The sequence below is a fragment of the Salminus brasiliensis genome, chromosome 19, assembly GCF_030463535.1.
Source record: "Salminus brasiliensis chromosome 19, fSalBra1.hap2, whole genome shotgun sequence".
Lineage (NCBI taxonomy): Eukaryota > Metazoa > Chordata > Actinopteri > Characiformes > Bryconidae > Salminus > Salminus brasiliensis.
In genome coordinates, this window is record NC_132896.1 from 27,459,611 (window position 1) to 27,473,882 (window position 14,272).

Below are 14,272 nucleotides of genomic sequence, written 5' to 3' on the forward strand. Positions count from 1 at the left end.
GCATTGCCAGTGGTTCTCTGGAATGATGAATGGTCCTCCAGACATTTCTCTTCCTTTAATGGTTGCTTAGTACTCTGTGCAGAGGAACATAAGGGCACATCCAAATGAGGTGAAGATAGCTCTACTCATGTTTTCACCATGACGTTAGACACACACAGAAATGTGTCTGAATGAAGATGTATGAGGACGTATTTAAGTGGTCTTGCTGTTGTCCTCACTGCTGGGGTCCTGATTGGACAATAGCACTGTGTTGAGTGCTTGTGTGGGGATCTTTCTTCACCCAGGGAGGGGAGAGAAATGTCAAACCCACAGAGTTGGAGATTTTTGGTGACCATTACTCTACTGCCAAATCCAAGCAATTAGCGTTATGCAAACTGCTTGCCTGAATCCTCACACTGTTGCCTTATGTCAAGCTCAAATAGCCTTGCGGATGTGGCTTCTGTATCCCAAACTTTTCATAGAATCATCTTCAAGTATTGTAGTGGTACTTATTTTATTGAACTATTTCAATTTCAATCTTTGGTTTGAAAATGGAGGAGTAACAATTTTGACCCAATTAAAAATTAGTATTCTAGTAATCTAGTATTCTAGTAATCAATATTCTTTTCTACTTCTGTTGAGGTAGATATGACTAAGCGATCTCTCATTGATTTGACTGTTGGTTAGATTGCAGTTATATCAATGCTGCTATAAAGTCCTCCTCAGAAGTTCCAACTTAAAGGCCTGGGAGTCGTAAATGCAGTGTAATGTCTTTCAGTGGTTTTGGTTGGGAACTAAGTGGCTGCCCTGAACATGTTTTTTTATGTTGGTTTGTTTACTTGTGTTTTCATGTCATCAAAGAAATTATATTTAAAGTATACCAATCCTTAAAAATACACTAAAGTATACAATCTAAAATTACAATACAGTTATTAGTGTCTACCATGACTGTTTATGAAATACGGTCCTAAAGTTGGAAAAATCAGTGTGGAGTCGTGGAGTAAATACAACAGTGTGGAGTCGCTCATTTTAGACATATGATCTTTCTGACATGATCTGAAGGCAGCATAATAAACAACACAAATGACAGTGGGCTCAACTAATCACATTAAAATTTATAATGGGTGGGACCAAGTATCAGTCAGTTAGAAATGGAAGCAGGACTGTAGCAGGACTATAGAGTCACTGTAAAACTGCTACATACAAGGTAAAATATGTGTGGGTATATGTATTTTCTATTAGAAGTCTCAGGTAAAACAAATGGAAGGTCTTTAACAAGCTTTAGATGTCCATGTTTAACACTCCAAGGCTTGAGACTTTTGCCCCTTTGGCGGACCGGCAGCCTTTGTAAGTGGTAAATCTAGAATGGCTTTATCTCTGCTGATTGGACACTCAAAACCCTCAACATACACCTTTATTAAAGACCATATAACCCTCACCCTCCTTAACACTTCTAAGAGACATTTCCAGTGCTTTTCCAGTGTTTCTGTTTGCCTAGGGGGTGGCAGATCATTAGTTATATGTCAGCTAGCCTAACTTGTGAAAACCTGGCTGGGACATATGTAGCTTTTTTTATTATTTCCGTCCAAAATTATAGCAAACTATTATTGCTTTTCAAAAAAAAATACCTCAGCCAGGATATACCATCTTTAAATGTCAACTAGCTAACCTAGCCTCATCAATTAACCCTCAATAATGCCTCACTAATGATAGAAGTGACTATTAGGGACAGCTTGGACCCGGAAACGGCGTTAACGTCATATATGGCGTCAGGCCTAACAAGGAAATGAGCAATCCCATTGGGCTTTTAGCAGAAATGGGCAGTTACTGTAGAGGAGCTTTTACGTTTTCTTGACAGAGTTTTGACATTCAGGGCCTGAACTGAAAGGTCTAATTACCTAATACTCACCACAGTTTCCCCACTGCAACCTATCATCTGTGAATATGGAGGAAAGACCATGCCTTAACTAAAACTGTGGGGTCAGCCTTCTTGAAACCTTCATTTTGTACAGAACACTTAAATCATTTATACATATCATTTTTATAGATAAGAGGACGACTGTTGAGTTGCTACACTGACTGCGACTCGTCCACTTTCCCCTCTCTCTTTGTTCTCTGGGCTTTCTGTCTGTTTTCCTTCGGGCTGTGGGTGAAACAGGACTTGTTCATTACAGCGTGTCATCACACCATCCCAGATCAAGGCTCTGCAGCTATAAATCTGAACCAGGGTAGGAGAGAAAATGAGTGCGTTCATCCTGAGGAAAAGGACAGGGTGTGTGTGGTGTCTCTGTGTGTGTGTGTGTGTGTGTGTGTGTGTGTGTGTGCGTGTGTGTTGCCTATCCTGCGCAGCTGCGAAAGTGTAAATCCTGTCTTACTCATTACCGGCAGAAAGATATGAGTTAGAAAGAGGAACTCCACCTTTGAATGATACACTCACACCCACCCACCCACACCCACACACACACACACACACACACACAGGTAATTATTCAACTACAGGCTGAACGTATAGGAAATGAATCACTTATAGTGGTTGCAGTAGAAATGTCCAGGAGGATTAACTTTTTAGCCCTCCAGTAATACAGATCAGTATGAGTGTATTACTGATTGGTTTAATCAGAGTAATAATATAAGGTAACCGTTAGGTCCATAAGTATTTGGACAGTGGCACATTTTTGCATTTTTCGCCTCTGTACACCACCACAGTTGGTTTAAAATGAAGCAATCTGGGTGTAATTGAAGACTTCCAGCTGTAATTTAGGGGCTTTAGCAAAAATATTTCAGTAACTGTTCACAGGCTCAAAAGTAATTGGACACATTAACAATAATATTAACAACAACAACAATAATAATAATAATAATAATAATAATGCCAAATCACATTAATCACACACACAAGTAAATTCCTCTACACACTAAGCAACGTCAGTGAGTTAACTGAAGTGTGTACCACCTATAGGGCCCTTTAGGAGTTAACTTCAGGACATTGGTTTAAGAACCCTGGTCATGTTCCCTATCACCCTCACTAGTGGTCTAAGGCGCTGCCACTATGACCTGAGGAACGCTGGCTCGAAACCTGGGTAATGCTGCCTCCCATCAGCAGCTGGAGCCAGAGAGAGCACAATTGGCCTTGCTCTCTTTGGGTGGACAGATGGCTCTCTCTCTCCCCACATCACTCCAGTGTGATGCCGTCTGCTGGCCGATGCATTAGAGCTGGGTTCCCGGCACATTCCTCTGAGCACGTTGGTCGACCGGTGATGTTGCCCGAGCAGCAGTTTAGAAAGAGACACTGACGCATGTGTTAGTCCGTGATGGGGGGAGCTAACTTAATCTTAAATTGGGGAAAAATTAAGTATGATTTTTGGTTCTACAGTGGGACAGTGATGCAAACTTCCTTCAAATCCACTATGAAATACTTCAAGGAATGCAGACTGAAGCCTTTGGACTGAAATGTCATTGGAAATCTGTGGGTAGATTTTAAACATGCATGCAAATAAGTCCAGGAGTATTGCAGTACTAAGAGTTTTGCGTGGAAGAGTGGGTGAAAACTCCTGAAGCAAGAACAGACAGACCCCAAAGAGGATGTTCCTAAGAACTGACTTAGTTGATTTTCGTACTAAATCATTTACTGCAAAGACTGAGTTTTATTCATTTCACAAATAGTAGCAAAATATGGGTGTCTACACTTTTTCACACCGTTGTATGCAGCGTGGATGGATTTTTGTGTCTTTCCATGTTGCCAGTTGTTCCACGCTTCAGGGCTCATGACAGCGCTGCTTGTTTATCAGATGTGCATAGTTTGGGCCAGTATCTGCTGGGAGATAAGCATTGGGGAGTTTGTGAAGAATGCCATGTGTGATTTTGCCTGTGGCTTCTTGCTGTCTGAGATGAGACAGATCTGTGGGCTGTGAGTGAAAGCGCTGTTTACACACGTCTCCATATCCTCCTCCTCTGACAACAACACCCATAAACAGCCTGTGTTCCAAAATTGCAAGATTCACCTGTAAGTCACACTTTTCTTTTTTCAGAGTTGCAGCCCATTGTTTAAGCGACACAATGTTTGGATAGTCTAACCGAGCGGCTGGAGAAACAGAGGATGGAAGTGGTTGTAGGGGAAGAGGAGGAGGGGTTAATGGGGCGAAGGAGGTGGGGGCGTTGGGGAGGTGTTGGTGTGTGTGGGTTTTTAGGGAGGCAGATGAAACGCTACCCACAAACTTTCTGTCTGGACTGCAGTGCAGTTTAGGCGCGCATATGTAGTTTTAATGGCGACCTCAGAAATGTGGCAAGCAGACCCTGGAGACTGTCAAAAGTTTGGAGACACCTTTGTTTCTTTTGAACATTTGATTTTTCACAAAAGTCTTTCAATTAAGTAAGAACAACAGCTGCAAATGGTTTATTAACATTAAACAGATGCTCGCTAAAGCTTTAGGTTGGTGTTTTCAACACTCAGTGCTTTATGTTCATTGAACAGGGTTCATTGGTATAAACAGGGTTTGGGAGTAATGGAATATAAGGATATGCAGTATGTATTTATCTCAGTGTTACTGAGCTCTGCTAAAGCCTGAGTAGACTGATAAATCACTGTGCTGATCAGTTATTTATCTTAATGTTACTGAGCTCTACTAAAGCCTGAGTAGACTGATAAATCACTGTGCTGATCAGTTATTTATCTCAGTGTTACTGAGCTCTACTAAAGCCTGAGTAGACTGATAAATCACTGTGCTGATCAGTTATTTATCTCAGTGTTACTGAGCTCTACTAAAGCCTGAGTAGACTGATAAATCACTGTGCTGATCAGTTATTTATCTCAGTGTTACTGAGCTCTACTAAAGCCTGAGTAGACTGATAAATCACTGTGCTGATCAGTTATTTATCTTAATGTTACTGAGCTCTACTAAAGTCTGAGTAGACTGATAAATCACTGTGCTGATCAGTTATTTATCTCAGTGTTACTGAGCTCTACTAAAGTCTGAGTAGACTGATAAATCACTGTGCTGATCAGTTATTTATCTTAATGTTACTGAGCTCTACTAAAGTCTGAGTAGACTGATAAATCACTGTGCTGATCAGTTATTTATCTTAATGTTACTGAGCTCTACTAAAGTCTGAGTAGACTGATAAATCACTGTGCTGATCAGTTATTTATCGCAGTGTTACTGAGCTCTACTAAAGCCTGAGTAGACTGATAAATCACTGTACTGATCAGTTATTTATCTCAGTGTTGCTGAGCTCTGCTAAAGCATGAGTAGACAAAAACAGAGTTGTATGATAGACATTTTATGTATTTATTCAACCCCCAGTGTGAAAAAATGACTGCCCCGTTCGGTTCAGTAGCTGTGAATGCTTTCATTCGCTGTAGCAGCGAATACGGAACAATTTCTATAGTTGATAGTGTCTCACAACGCATTACTTAGTGTCTCATAATGAGATTTTTTTTGGCCCACTCCATCTTGTTGCAGAACAGCTTCAGACCTAATTCAGGAATTCAGACAGGGGATAGGCACTTTTTTTTACAGCATTGTATATTGTGGGTCTCATCATTACTTCTAGAATTCCAGTCCTGGAGCACCAGCGTCCTGCACAGGTAGGTGTTTTCCCTACTCAGGCACACCAGATTCAACTCTTAATCACCAGGCTTAACAGATCTGTTTAAGCAGGGAAATCCCCACACTTTGCTGAACACCAGGCTCTAGGGCCTAAACTGAGGAACCCTGATCATCTACATGCATAATTAAAAAGATCAATAATGAGCCAACTGTAAGCAATACGAACTTGTGTAGAGAGACATGAATGAATAAATGAATGAATGAATGTCAGATAATTATGTCATTATCCATTTACATATTTCATTGTATATTTCTACTTGTTTGATTTGTCATGCTTCTATTTCAAATTTAAAGAGCCTTTAAAAAGCCTATGGACCACTGGCGAGCCAAAGGGGTTATTACAAACTTCTATTACCAGAGAACAGCCCCACCAGTTTGTACAGAAGTCCCTGTAGTTACTGGTTAATACACCTTAGTATGTACTAAGCCATGGAGTGCTTATAAATAGGTTGTTAATGTTCAATTATAAAAATAAATTGCACATATTGTTTTCATCACCATTATTAAATGTGGTTCCACTGTTTTACTGGTGCTGTTTCGTCTGTTTCAACTTGTTTGCAGAGCTAGTTGCAAAATGTATCATGTATAGCAAAAAATGTATAAGGTACTGTGATATAGTGGCAGGCTTAGGCTGTTCTCAGGTGGAGAGGGAACACAATAGTACAATGAGAGAGAGTCATAGCTTGGCCTACTTGGCTCAGTTTGCTGCAATGTCCACCATGGAAATTCAGTTTGCTTGCTTTTTTGGGTCAGGGCTTCCAAGAGTTGGAATGAGTTGGAATGGTTCCAGTTATTTTTAGTCCCTTGCAAGGTCTTCAGGGCTTGCTTTCACCATCTAAGTGGAGGAAAGACCCCCAGGAGTCATGATATTGTATCATGTGAAATCGAATACTCTGCTCCTCGTGGTGGGGTTGTGTGCTCTGTTTGGCAGCTCAGCTCAACTCGACTCGACTTGCCAACTGTCACAGAGTCCTCTGGCTGCCTTCCCAACACACTTCTGTGGACGTTATGGAACTGAAGTGAAACTTCCTTCCTACTAAATCTTTTCAGTGATGTTTTTTTTTATATCATCTTGTGGAAAACCTTCTGGTATTCTGAGACCTCAGTGTTTTTTGTTGTTGGTCTGCTTGAGATCACCTCAGGCCTGTTAATTGTCAAGTGTCTTTTCTTTAGAACTCCTGCCAAACACTAAGAGCTTTTTCAAGGAGCTGTGGGCTAACGCTACGTCTGGGAGACAGCACTTTGATTGGTGCTGAACCTCAGGGCAATGATTCTAAATCTTCTTAACCCTTAAGGCCACGACTTTCTGACCCAGCATTCCCCACGAAACACCTAAAAAACCTCCATCAAACACCAACATTCTAATACAGGCAGTGGGCTTCATACTGTTCTACTGAATATAAAAACTGACACGCTAAAGTAACAGTGTGAGTCAGAGGAGAACATTCTAGAAAAATGTGAGTTGGGATGAGTTAGGATGAATGTGTAGAACAGTGTGAGTTGGGATGAGTTAGGATGAATGTGTAGAACAGTGTGAGTTGGGATGAGTTAGGATGAATGTGTAGAACAGTATGAGTTGGGATGAATGTGTAGAACAGTGTGAGTTGGGATGAGTTAGGATGAATGTGTAGAACAGTGTGAGTTGGGATGAATGTTGCAGAACAGTATGAGTTGGGATGAATGTTGTAGAACAGTGTGAGTTGGGATGCATGTTGTAGAACAGTATGAGTTGGGATGAATGTGTAGAACAGTGTGAGTTGGGATGAGTTAGGATGAATGTGTAGAACAGTGTGAGTTGGGATGAGTTAGGATGAATGTTGCAGAACAGTGTGAGTTGGGATGAATGTTGTAGAACAGTATGAGTTGGGATGAATGTGTAGAACAGTGTGAGTTGGGATGAGTTAGGATGAATGTGTAGAACAGTATGAGTTGGGATGAATGTTGTAGAACAGTGTGAGTTGTGATGAATTAGGATGAATGTTGTAGAACAGTGTGAGTTGGGATGAATGTTGTAGAACAGTGTGAGTTAGGATGAATGTGTAGAACAGTGTGAGTTGGGATGAATGTTGTAGAACAGTGTGAGTTAGGATGAATGTGTAGAACAGTGTGAGTTAGAATGAATGTGCAGAACAGTGTGAGTTGGGATGAATGTTGTAGAACAGTGTGAGTTAGGATGAATGTGTAGAACAGTGTGAGTTGGGATGAATGTTGTAGAACAGTGTGAGTTGGGATGAATGTTGTAGAACAGTGTGAGTTAGGATGAATGTGTAGAACAGCGTGAGTTGGGATGAATGTTGTAGAACAGTGTGAGTTAGGATGAATGTTGCAGAACAGTGTGAGTTGGGATGAATGTTGTAGAACAGTGTGAGTTGGGATGAATGTTGTAGAACAGTGTGAGTTGGGATGAGTTAGGATGAATGTGTAGAACAGTGTGAGTTGTGATGAATTAGGATGAATGTGTAGATCAGTGTGAGTTGGGATGAGTTAGGATGAATGTGTAGAACAGTGTGAGTTGGGATGAATGTTGTAGAACAGTGTGCGTTGGGATGAATGTTGTAGAACAGTGTGCGTTGGGATGAATGTGTAGAACAGTGTGAGTTGGGATGAATGTGTAGAACAGTATGAGTTGGGATGAGTTAGGATGAATGTGTAGAACAGTATGAGTTGGGATGAATGTTGTAGAACAGTGTGAGTTGGGATGAGTTATGATGAATGTTGTAGAACAGTATGAGTTGTGATGAGTTAGGATGAATGTTGTAGAACAGTGTGAGTTGGGATGAATGTTGTAGAACAGTGTGAGTTATGATGAATGTTGTAGAACAGTGTGAGTTGGGATGAATGTTGTAGAACAGTATGAGTTGTGATGAGTTAGGATGAATGTTGTAGAACAGTATGAGTTGGGATGAATGTTGTAGAACAGTATGAGTTGGGATGAGTCATGATGAATGTTGTAGAACAGTGTGAGTTAGGATGAATGTGTAGAACAGTGTGAGTTGGGATGAATTAGGATGAATGTTGTAGAACAGTGTGAGTTGGGATGAATGTTGTAGAACAGTGTGAGTTAGGATGAATGTGTAGAACAGTGTGAGTTGGGATGAATGTTGTAGAACAGTGTGAGTTATGATGAATGTGTAGAACAGTGTGAGTTAGAATGAATGTGCAGAACAGTGTGAGTTGGGATGAATTAGGATGAATGTTGTAGAACAGTGTGAGTTGGGATGAATCTTGTAGAACAATGTGAGTTGGGATGAATCTTGTAGAACAGTGTGAGTTAGGATGAATGTTGTAGAACAGTGTGAGTTGGGATGAATGTTGTAGAACAGTATGAGTTGGGATGAATGTTGTAAAAAAGTGAGTTGGGATGAATGTGTAGAACAGTGTGAGTTGGGATAAATGTTGTAAAAAAGTGAGTTGGGATGAATGTGTAGAACAGTGTGAGTTGGGATGAGTTAGGATGAATGTGTAGAACAGTGTGAGTTGGGATGAATGTTGTAGAACAGTATGAGTTGGGATGAGTTAGGATGAATGTGTAGAACAGTATGAGTTGGGATGAATTAGGATGAATGTTGTAGAAAAGTGAGTTGGGATGAATGTTGTAGAACAGTGTGAGTTGGGATGAATGTTGTAGAAAAGTGAGTTGGGATGAATGTTGTAGAACAGTGTGAGTTGGGATGAATGTGTAGAACAGTGTGAGTTGTGATGAGTTGGGATGAATGTTGTAGAACAGTGTGAGTTGGGATGAATTTTGTAGAACAGTATGAGTTGGGATGAATGTTGTAGAACAGTATGAGTTGGGATGAGTTAGGATGAATGTGTAGAACAGTGTGAGTTGGGATGAGTTACGATAAATGTGTAAAACAGTGTGAGTTGGGATGAATGTGTATAACAGTGTGAGTTGGGATGAGTTAGGATGAATGTTGTAGAACAGTGTGAGTTGGGATGAATGTTGTAGAACAGTGTGAGTTGGGATGAATGTTGTAGAACAGTGTGCGTTGGGATGAATGTATAGAACAGTGTGAGTTGGGATGAATGTGTAAAACAGCGTGAGTTGGGATGAATGTTGTAGAACAGTATGAGTTGGCATGAATTAGGATGAATGTTGTAGAACAGTATGAGTTGGGATGAATGTTGTAGAACAGTGTGAGTTGGGATGAATGTTGTAGAACAGTGTGAGTTGGGATGAATGTTGTAGATCAGTGTGAGTTGGGATGAGTTAGGATGAATGTTGTAGAACAGTATGAGTTAGGATGAATATTGTAGAACAGTGTGAGTTGGGATGAATGTTGTAGAACAGTATGAGTTGGGATGAGTTGGAATGAATGTGTATAACAGTGTGAGTTGGGATGAGTTAGGATGAATGTGTAGAACAGTGTGAGTTGGGATGAGTTAGGATGAATGTTGTAGAACAGTGTGAGTTGGGATGAATGTTGTAGAACAGTATGAGTTGGGATGAGTTGGAATGAATGTGTAGAACAGTGTGAGTTGGGATGAGTTAGGATGAATGTGTAGAACAGTGTGAGTTGGGATGAGTTAGGATGAATGTTGTAGAACAGTGTGAGTTGGGATTAATGTTGTAGAACAGTGTGAGTTAGGATGAATGTTGTAGAACAGTGTGAGTTGGGATTAATGTTGTAGAACAGTGTGAGTTGGGATGAATGTTGTAGAACAGTATGAGTTGGGATGAGTTGGAATGAATGTGTATAACAGTGTGAGTTGGGATGAGTTAGGATGAATGTGTAGAACAGTGTGAGTTGGGATGAGTTAGGATGAATGTTGTAGAACAGTGTGAGTTGGGATGAATGTTGTAGAACAGTATGAGTTGGGATGAGTTGGAATGAATGTGTAGAACAGTGTGAGTTGGGATGAGTTAGGATGAATGTGTAGAACAGTGTGAGTTGGGATGAGTTAGGATGAATGTTGTAGAACAGTGTGAGTTGGGATTAATGTTGTAGAACAGTGTGAGTTAGGATGAATGTTGTAGAACAGTGTGAGTTAGGATGAATGTGTAGAACAGTGTGAGTTGGGATGAATGTTGTAGAACAGTGTGAGTTAGGATGAATGTGTAGAACAGTGTGAGTTAGGATGAATGTTGTAGAACAGTGTGAGTTAGGATGAATGTGTAGAACAGTGTGAGTTGGGATGAGTTGGAATGAATGTGTAGAATAGTGTGAGTTGGGATGAATGTTGTAGAACAGTGTGAGTTAGGATGAATGTGTAGAACAGTGTGAGTTGGGATGAATGTTGTAGAACAGTGTGAGTTAGGATGAATGTGTAGAACAGTGTGAGTTAGGATGAATGTTGTAGAACAGTGTGAGTTAGGATGAATGTGTAGAACAGTGTGAGTTGGGATGAATGTTGTAGAACAGTGTGAGTTGGGATGAATGTTGTAGAACAGTGTGAGTTGGGATGAGTTGGAATGAATGTGTAGAATAGTGTGAGTTGGGATGAGTTAGGATGAATGTGTAGAACAGTGTGAGTTGGGATGAGTTAGGATGAATGTTGTAGAACATTGTGAGTTGGGATGAGTTAGGATGAATGTTGTAGAACAGTGTGAGTTGGGATGAGTTGGAATGAATGTGTAGAATAGTGTGAGTTGGGATGAGTTAGGATAAATGTGTAGAACAGTGTGAGTTGGGATGAGTTAGGATGAATGTGTAGAACAGTGTGAGTTGGGATGAGTTAGGATGAATGTGTAGAACAGTGTTGATGGGAACTTTTATAGTGTGTAACAAAGCGTGTGCAGAAAGCAGGTATGCATCTACAGAGTTAGAAAAGAAGGTCCGCCTTTATGATTTGCCTATTCCTCTTAGTATTTGCTATTCTATTTAAAAACAATGGAATCATCAGTGGTAGTGGTTCTTTATCAAATTTTTCAAATGGTTCTATATAGCAAAAAAGGGGTTCCACTATCATTATGTGTTGATTCCTTTTTCAGTATTATGTAGAATGAATGCAGCTATAGAAGAAAGGCAAACTGAGAGAAACCAGAGAGAGGGAGGTAGAGCATCTAGAGTATACAAGTGAGTGAACTCCTTCAGCTCCTCACAAATGGAGTTAATTAGAGGGAGGCTTTGTGTGAAAAGGAGCCGGTGTTTGTTTTGGAGGTTGAGCCTGATCACCTGGACTGACCTCTGTGCTCTGAAACATGCCCACGCTCACAAAGAGGCTGTAAGGTAAGAAAAACTACTCCACTGTTGGGTATTGTCCACTAGACAACATACAAACACACACACGCACATACACATACACATAGAAAAAGCATCATGCATTCAATAAACTAGTATGTACGATCTTCCACCTAGCATTCATTTCAAACACACACACATACTGTATACAGACATACTGCTGGTAAAGGCTGGTTATCAGGGTCAACATCTGCTTAAGCACAGCCCTGTTATCAGTCTGGGAAAGCTTTTATTGGCCTGTGAGGTAATGAGATAACTGACCCCATGTAGGGAAGGAGGTGGAAGGCTCTTTCCCCCTCCATGCTATGTTAATTGGCTTGAGGCCTTTAAAACTGTCCTAACTCCTTCCCTAATACTAACACCAGCAAAAATCACAGGCGGTTTCTGTGGTACTTACTGATTTGCAGGGTATATTTGTGACTGAAAATATGGAGAAATATAAAATCTAATCCATATTGTTAGAGATGGAGTCTTTAAAGGGGAATTCCACCTTTTTTTTTTACGTATTATTAAATTATTGAGATGTAAACAACGTCATTCATAGTGGTGTCATGTGAAATGGTGCATTCTCAAGAAGCTTCCTTACTTATTTACAGTGGTGGTGATACTGTTACCCATGATGTCTACCATACAAATACTGACCTTTTTATTTGCCATCCAAAATGAGCCAACACATGACATGTATTCACAGTTATACGTAATGTGGAATGACCACAGTGAGTGACCTTACTGCGCCCTTCATGCACCCCTTAGCTAATAATGACTTTAAACAGGGGCGTCATTAGACCCAATTTATGTTGCTGTGGCCCACTAAAATCATGGTGATGAAAAGCAGAACTACCGGACACACCACACAAATTTCCCATAAGGCCCCTCAGCTTATTCCAAAAGCTTCAACAGGTAACGCTAATGCGTTCAGTCAGGGCCAGTGTATTTCAGTTATTGATCTGAGTAATGGACAATAGTAAATATTTAAAAGAAAGTCAAGAGGACAAGGTAATGATCAGAATCAGAGTCAGAGAGAAAATACTTTATTGATCCCAGGAAGGAAACTGCAGTTGTTACAGTTGCAAACCGCTCATGTAAGAATAAACACTCTATAAAATAAACTGAAAACAAAAACAAAAATTGAGAAAATCTTATATGTACACACACACACATATATATATATATATATATATATATATATATATATATATATATATATATATATATATATATATATAAGTGATATGACTATAGTAAAGTGGCATAGTGGTAATAACTGTGATAATAAATATAGAAAATGATTGCACTCGAGTCATTGCACACATATTAAATTGAAGTGATAGCTCATAGGTGATTGTAGTTATAGCCACTTATAACTTTGTAACCCTCCAACTATACACAGTAGACCACTAAAGTAAAGGCGTTAATTAAAACTAGTGAGGTCATCACTTAGGTTAGCATGGGCTTTATTTATGCTAGCTGGTAAAAAGGGGCACTGGTAGCACAAGCTTGCAAAATGAGTGTTGTTTTATGGCCAATATAACAGTATGCTTAAAAAAACACATTAATTGTAAAAATATTAATATTTAATGCATGTGTGTGACAATAATAAATAAAATAATATAAAATAATAACAATAAAAAAATAATGACTAGTAATGTAGTAATGTTATTACTAACATTGTTAAAATATTATTATTATGATTATTACTAGAAGTGCCCCTAGCTTTAACCAATACATCTCAGGCCAAAACTGTTGTAAACCAACTTAAAACGTTGATCATCCAGGCATCGTATTTATAAGCATTTCTGTGAGTTAGCTTTTAGGGTCATTAAATGCTTCGAACGTCTGGGTTCAATCTCCACCTCTGCGACACGGACGTGAAGAGACTCAGTAATTTCTCTGGAATGCCACAGTTCCCTAAAAATTCACTCTGAAAGTGTTTGTTTACATATTAGTTACTGCAGAGTTATGCAGAACTTAGGGTTTAGGAACTGCTCCTTTAAAAGGCTGGTTTCTAAGATGTGGACTGGTAAATTTAGTCCTACACTAATCCATCTTGTTGGACATTTTAATCCTTAAGGAGTTGTTTTCCTTGACCTGGGTGAGTCCGTTAATATTTGTGTACCAACCCTCAAAACTTGCACTATTAAGGTTACTATAAACCCTATATTATTAGCGTGTAGTGCACAATTGGGACACAGCCTTAGACTGACAGTATTGCAATACCAGACATGTTTCACCTTTAGAAATCCTACTTAATTTAGGTTTGGGATTTGTCTGGGTCTTTTGGCTTCTTGAACATCCTGAAGCTTATTATTATTCAGTGACTATTATGTAGAGATGGAGAATTCAGGTAAGAAAATAGAAAAAAATCCAGAAAGTAAAAATCCACCCCATGTATTTGTTACAAATGTTGGAAAAAGCTTTCTGGACCTAAATTTTCCATCTTTACTATTATAGATGCACAAATATAACAAATTGTGTGCTGCTACCATGACCAATACACTACCT